Below are 6,949 nucleotides of genomic sequence, written 5' to 3' on the forward strand. Positions count from 1 at the left end.
CATAGTCTTGATTGAAGGCAGAGGAGAAGGGGATGACAGAGGATAAGATGGTTGGATGGCATCACTGTCTCGATGGACATGAGTTTGAGCAAGCCCCTGGAGCTGGTGACGGACACGGAAGCCTGGCGTCCTTCAGGCCACGGGGTCCCAAAGAGTCAGACACGACTGAGCAACTGAACTGAACTGAACTAACAAACGTTGCTCCAGGTGTTTTGTTTACCCGAGTTTCTATCCTTGTGACGACAGTGTATTGAATAGCTAGGTCATTTCCAAATAAATGAAAGTTCTGAAACATTCACGACTTGAAAGGACCTCCCTTTTACACAGAAACAAAAGAGATTTTTGACTCTCCATGAATAGTGTCTGGCACCATCCTGACATGTTAAATGTAAGAAAGCAATTGTTTTGTTTTGTTTTGTTCTGTTCTTGGGGGTGGGGGGAGGGGGGCGGGCTATAGCGAATGCCAATATAAAAGTCAGTTCTTGGTTGCTGAAGGGAAATATATGACTTGTTATTACAAGAAAGTTTGTGGAATGCAATGGCACTTGAGGAAGGAAAACAAAGTAGTTCTGTCTTACAGGTGGCCGTTTCAGGATGGGAGAAGCAAAGGAATGGGTACAGAATGGGATAAGGAGGTTGTAGGGAAAGTGGACCCCCAGAAAAGAGTTCTGTGCCTAGCACAAGTTTTCTTGAGATGTCGAACTGCCTTTGCTAATGGAGTTTAAGTTTCTTTACCTCTTAAGTGATCTCTTCTAGGTTGACCTAGAACAGAAATCTTTTGTTAGCTTTGGCTAAGTGGAGAAGTAGTGTTTCACGGTGACATATGTGATCCTTCCTGACTGTTTGCAGCCCTTTTGATATCGATGCACTGCTTCTGCTGCTGCTGCCGCCGCTGCTGCTGCTAAGTCGTTTCAGTCGTGTCCGACTCTGTGCGACCCCATAGACGGCAGCCCACGAGGCCCCGCAGTCCCTGGGGTTCTCTAGGCAAGAACACTGGAGTGGGTTGCCATTTCCTCCTCCCATGCATGAAAGTGAAAAGTGAACGTGAAGTCGCTCAGTGGTGTCCGACTCTTAGCGACCCCATGGACTGCAGCCTACCAGGCTCCTCCATCCATGGGATTTTCCACGCAAGAGTACTGGAGTGGGGTGCCATTGCCTTCTCCCATATCTATGCACAAGCCTGCCTAAATCATTGACTTCTAGCTAGCTTTGGGATGCCAATGACCATCCACCCTTACAAGGCAACAGAGAAGAGAAAAACACTTACCACAGGAGGTCCTGGTAAGGAACGAGGAACTAACAAGCTCCCGCCAACCAGGATTCTGCAGAGGTCAACAAGAGGTCAGTAAGAGATGGAAGACTGCAGTCCAGAGGTCCTAGCAACTTCCATCTTGCAGCAGAGACCCAGCATAGTCAAAACGAATTCAATGTTGCAAAAAATAAGTAAACAAATAAAGGACAGAAGTTCTTTGAACACATGACTGAGATTAGGGGTGAGGCAGTACATGTACAGTGCCCGGAAAATCTTAAAGTATGAGAAAGGAAAGAAATTAAAGACAACTATCAAGCTGTCCAAACTGATAAAAACGAAAGATTACACAGTTTTTTCTGTATATATTACCAGATAATAATCTGAAAAGGAATTAAAAAAAATTCCCTTTCAATAATGTCAACATGAATACAACACTTTGCCATGGATGTAACGAGGATGACAAGACTGGCACACTGGAACTTATACACCCTGGCTGAAAACTATCCTGAATACATGGACAGGTATTCCATAACAATGGAAAGACTTAAGATGGCAATACCATGGAATGCATCTTCAATCTGAAATGAAGATTTGATATGATTTGATCGCTCAGAGCTTTTGTGTCATCAATTGTTATTAAAGTATAAATGAGATAGAGAAAACTGCTGACTTAGACTTGAGGCGGGGTGTACGCCCTGCTGGTCTCTAGCCAGATATTCTACAGGCACTAGCAGTCAGCTAAGGAAAGAAAGGCACTGTCTCAGGGAATGGCCCCAGGCCCCTCCCCCACGACATGCCTTGAGGTCACATTGGCAGCAGGTGAGTCATCCTGGGCCAAAAACTGATTGACATGAATCTTGAAGAAAGGCAGTATTCCAGGCAAATATATCATTTCCTTAACATAGATTAGGAGAACAAGGTACGAGGAAAACATACTGTTTTGTTCAAGTCGCTTCTGAGCCTATTGGGGGAACCGACCTGAAGCCAGAGTCCAGCAGATATACATAGGATATTTACATCGCTTAAGACAAACATTTCCTCAGGAACAAATGCATTGCTTAGCTCAAGGTTTGTCTGCGAAATTCTTACACATCAGGAGATGGCTCCGAGCTGGGTTTCTACACACAAGAACATGAATGCAAAGGACAAGCCTGCACAGCCCATCTGCCCCCCTCCCCCACAGCCAGCAGCATTTCCAAGTGACCTCCTAAGGCCTTCCCCAAAATACAGGGGCACCTCTGGGTTTCCTGTTTCCCTCACTTCGAACACTTTTCTTAAAAAAAAAAAAAATCCTGCACACTTCTTGATAGAATGCCACAGTGCAAGGAAAACAGGCCTTCGATACTTAAACCTCCCGGTGCCAAACACTTGGGGCTTGGTTCTGTTTTGTTTTGTTTTTTAATTACACCACCACATAATTTAAACTTTTTACAATTTCTAATTATTCAGTACCAAAACACCAAACTTTTATTGCACAAGGTCCCCATGAAAAGGCCCACGCATCAGGACAGCCACAGATTCTGCCATGAAAGGGCAGCAAGGTGCCCTCCCCCCTTCTTTGCTGCCTGGGCGGCCACCAGGGTTTGAAATCCATGCACCCTACTAAGTTTCTAGGGTGCAATCCGTGGACCCTTCCCTTTCCCATCCCAGCAGGTGCTCAAGGGCCCGCTGGCTTACAAAGTGCCAGAAGCAGGGCTGGGCCAGCCGGCCAGAGTTCAGTGTTCTGTCCCTTGGACTTCCAGGGGACACTAGGCTGCTTGGGAAAACCGTGCAGACTGAGATTTTTCAGCAAAGGGGTGGAGCGGTAAAGGCCTTGACACCAAGGGCGAGGCCTTTCTGCGACCGCCAGGTTGGGGAGCTCCGAGAATGTGCCAACAGAGGGCGGAATACTTGGTTCCCTGCTCCAAGCAGTCCCAGTTCCCTGACCTGTGGCCCGCAGCCCTCCGCTGCACCCACTAGATGTGGATCCTTGGGGACACAGGAGCGTAGGAAATGGGCGTTCCTAGCCGCAGTGGCGACCCCCGAGAGCACAACTGGGACCGAACCCCCACCCACAGCCATCTAAATCTCGACCCGCGCAGCCCAGGTTTACCCCGCCCCGGGTGCGCTCCCGGCGCGTTTCCAGCCGCAGTGGCCACCACCGAGAGCACAACTGGGAAGCCCTCCCCCACCCCCGCCAGGAGCCGAACCCCGCCCCGCGCCACCCGGGTTCACCCCGCCCCTGCCACACTCCCAGCGCGTTTCCAGCTGCAGTGGGGACCCCCGAGAGCACAACTGTTACCGCCCCCCACCCCCTCCCGACCAGAACCCCGACCCGCGCCGCCCGGGATCGCCCCGCCCCTGGCGTGCTCCCGGGGCGTTGCCCACTTCCACCAGGGGCTCCTGGTGAGCCCCGTCCCCACGCCCGGTTCCAGGAGAGGATCTCGGACCTCGCTACTGCCGCCAGGTCAAACACGAGGACAATACATCCACCCCACAGAGACAATCCAAGCTGTCTATGATTTAGGGATAAAATGAGGACTACAGAAAGGAAAGATGTCCTGACCTAGGAGGGCCATGAGAGTCTATAGATCCAAACAAAATTGGGTACCAAGGAAACTTTTTTCCTTGGAACCCGGAAAGCTGGTTCTTTGCATATGCAATGACCAACAATTAGCTTGTTACCCAAGCCTGCCTCGCTGCCACCCCAACTCCCCCCCCCACTCCCCAGGAAAACGGCTCAAAGAAATATTTTAAATCTCAGGCGGAAAACTGGAAGATGTCTTGTCTGTCTGTCTGGATTAAGGTATGTGTCAGTGTGAGCCTTGTGTTTTTTGATAATATTGCTCAAGTTCTGAGTTCTGATTTCAATGGTCTCAAGACAAGGCAGCCCTTCCAAATCAAACTGCTGGAAATACAAGAAAACATTGACCTAAATGAATGTCAGAGTCCCGTGAACTGGGAACTAGTCAATATTAAATATCTAGTATTTTTGGTTTTGCTCCTCCACTATAGACATGTCTAAGAGTCAACAACATTAAGCACAACATGTTCATAGTGCCTAGGTTTCTTTTGAGGTAAAAATTGCTCTATTGTTATATGTGTCACAAGCTTGTCAGCAAGAAAGTACCTGGAAACAGCAACAACCAATGTAAAAAATGTAAATGTGATATGAGCTTTTAGATAAACTCTTAACAATAATTATACTCTAAAATATCCGCCTCTCATAGTCTTGATTGAAGGCAGAGGAGAAGGGGATGACAGAGGATAAGATGGTTGGATGGCATCACTGTCTCGATGGACATGAGTTTGAGCAAGCCCCTGGAGTTGGTGATGGACACGGAAGCCTGGCGTCCTGCAGGCCACGGGGTCCCAAAGAGTCAGACTCGACTGAGCAACTGAACTGAACTGAACTTACAATCGTTCCTCCAGGTGTTTTGGTTACCTGAGTTTCTATCCTGGTGCTAAACTAAGTGACGACAGTGTATTGAATAGCTAGGTCACTTCCAAATAAATGAAACTTCTGAAACATTCACGACTTGAAAGGACCTCCCTTTTACACAGAAACAAAAGAGATTTTTGACTCTGCATGAATAGTGACTGGCACCATCCGAACATATTAAATGTAAGAAAGCAATTTTTTTGTTTTGTTTTGTTTTGTTCTGTTCTTGCAGGAAGCGGGGTGGGCGCTATTATCACTGATAGGTATGCTCACCAATCTATCAAATGCCAATATAAGAGTCAGTTCTTGGTTGCTGAAGGGAAATGTATGACTTGTTATTACAAGAATGTATGGAATGCAATCACACTTTAAGAAGGAAAACGAAGTAGTTCTGTCTTACAGGTGGCATTTTCAGGACGGGAGAAGCAAAGGAATGGGTACAGAATGGGATAAGGAGGTTGTAGGGAAAGTAGGCCCCCAGAAAAGAGTTTTGTGCCTAGCACAAGTTTTCTTGAGATGTTGAACTGCCTTTGCTAATGGAGTTTAAGTTTCTTTACCTCTTAAGTGATCTCTTCTAGGTTGACCTAGAACAGAAATCTTTTGTTAGCTTTGGCTAAGAGGAGAAGTATTGTTTCACGGTGACATATGTGATCCTACCTGACTGTTCTCATCCCCTTTGATATCTATGCACTGCTGCTGCTGCTGCTGCAGCTGCTAAGTGGTTCAGTTGAGGCCGACCCTGTGCCACGCCATAGATGGCAGCCCACCAGGCCCCGCAGTCCCTGGGGTTCTCTAGGCAAGAACACTGGAGTGGGTTGCCATTTCCTCCTCCTATGCATGAAAGTGAAAAGTGAAAATGAAGTCGCTCAGTGGTGTCCGACTCTTAGCCACCCCATGGACTGCAGCCTACCAGGCTCCTCCGTCCTTGGGATTTTTCAGGAGTGGGGTGCCATTGCCTTCTCCCATATCTGTGCACAAGCCTGCCTAAATAATTGACTTCTAGCCAACTTTGGGATTCCCATGACCACCCACCCTTACCAGGCAACAGAGAAGAGAAAAACACTTACCACAGGAGGTTCTGATAAGGAACAAGGAACTAACAAGCTCCCACCTACCAGGAATCTGCAGAGGTCAACAAGAGGTCAGCAAGAGATGAGAGACTGCAGTCCAGAGGTCCTAGCTACTTCCATTTAGCAACAAACACCCAGCATAGTCAAAACGATTTCAATGTTAAAGAATAAATAAATAAATAAATAAAAGGACAGAAGTTCTTTGAACACATGTCTGAATTTAGGGGTGAGGCATTACATATGTGTCCCAGGATAATCTTAAAGTGTCAGAAAGTAAAGAAATTAAAGACAACTCTCAAGCTGTCCAAACTGATAAAAATGAATGATTACACAGTTTTATCTGTATACATTAGCAGATAATAATCTGAAAAGGAATTTTAAAAAATTCCCTTTCAATAATATCAACATGAATAAAACACTTTGCCATGGATGTAACGAGGATGACAAGACTGGCACACTGGAAATTATACACCCTGGCTGAAAACTATCCTGAATACATGGACAGATATTCCATAACGATGGAAAGACTTAAGATGGCAATACCATGGAATGCATCTTCAATCTGAAATGAAGATTTGATATGATTTGATCGCTCAGAGCTTTTGTGTCATCAAGTGTTATTAAAGTATTAAAGAGATAGAGAAAGCTGCTGACTTAGACTTGAGGCGGGGTGGGGGGGGTAGTAAGAGTACCCCCTGCTGGTCTTTAGCCAGATATTCTACAGGCACTAGCAGTCAGCTAAGGAAAGAAAGGAACTGTTTCAGGGAATGGCACCAGGCCCTTCCCCGACGACATGCATTGAGATAATATTGGCAGCAGGTGAGTCATCCCGGGCCAAAACTTGATTGACATGAATCTTGAAGAAAGGCAGTATTGCAGGCAAATATATCATTTCCTTAACATAGATAAGGAGAACAAGCTAGGAGGAAAACATGCTGTTTTGTTCAAATCGCTTCTGAGCCTTTTGGGGGAACCGACCTGAAGCCAGAGTCTAGCGGAAATACATAGGATACTTACATCGCTTAAGACAAACATTTTCTTAGGAAAAAATGCATTGCTTAGCTCAAGGTTTGTCTGCGAAATTCTTACACATCAGGAGATGGCTCCGAGCTGGGTTTCCACACACAGGAACATCCATGCAAAGGACAAGCCTGCACAGCCCATCTGCCGCCCTCCCGCACATCCAGCAGCATTTCCAAGTGACCT

The sequence above is a fragment of the Bubalus kerabau genome, unplaced genomic scaffold (assembly GCF_029407905.1).
Source record: "Bubalus kerabau isolate K-KA32 ecotype Philippines breed swamp buffalo unplaced genomic scaffold, PCC_UOA_SB_1v2 scaffold_26, whole genome shotgun sequence".
NCBI lineage: Eukaryota > Metazoa > Chordata > Mammalia > Artiodactyla > Bovidae > Bubalus > Bubalus kerabau.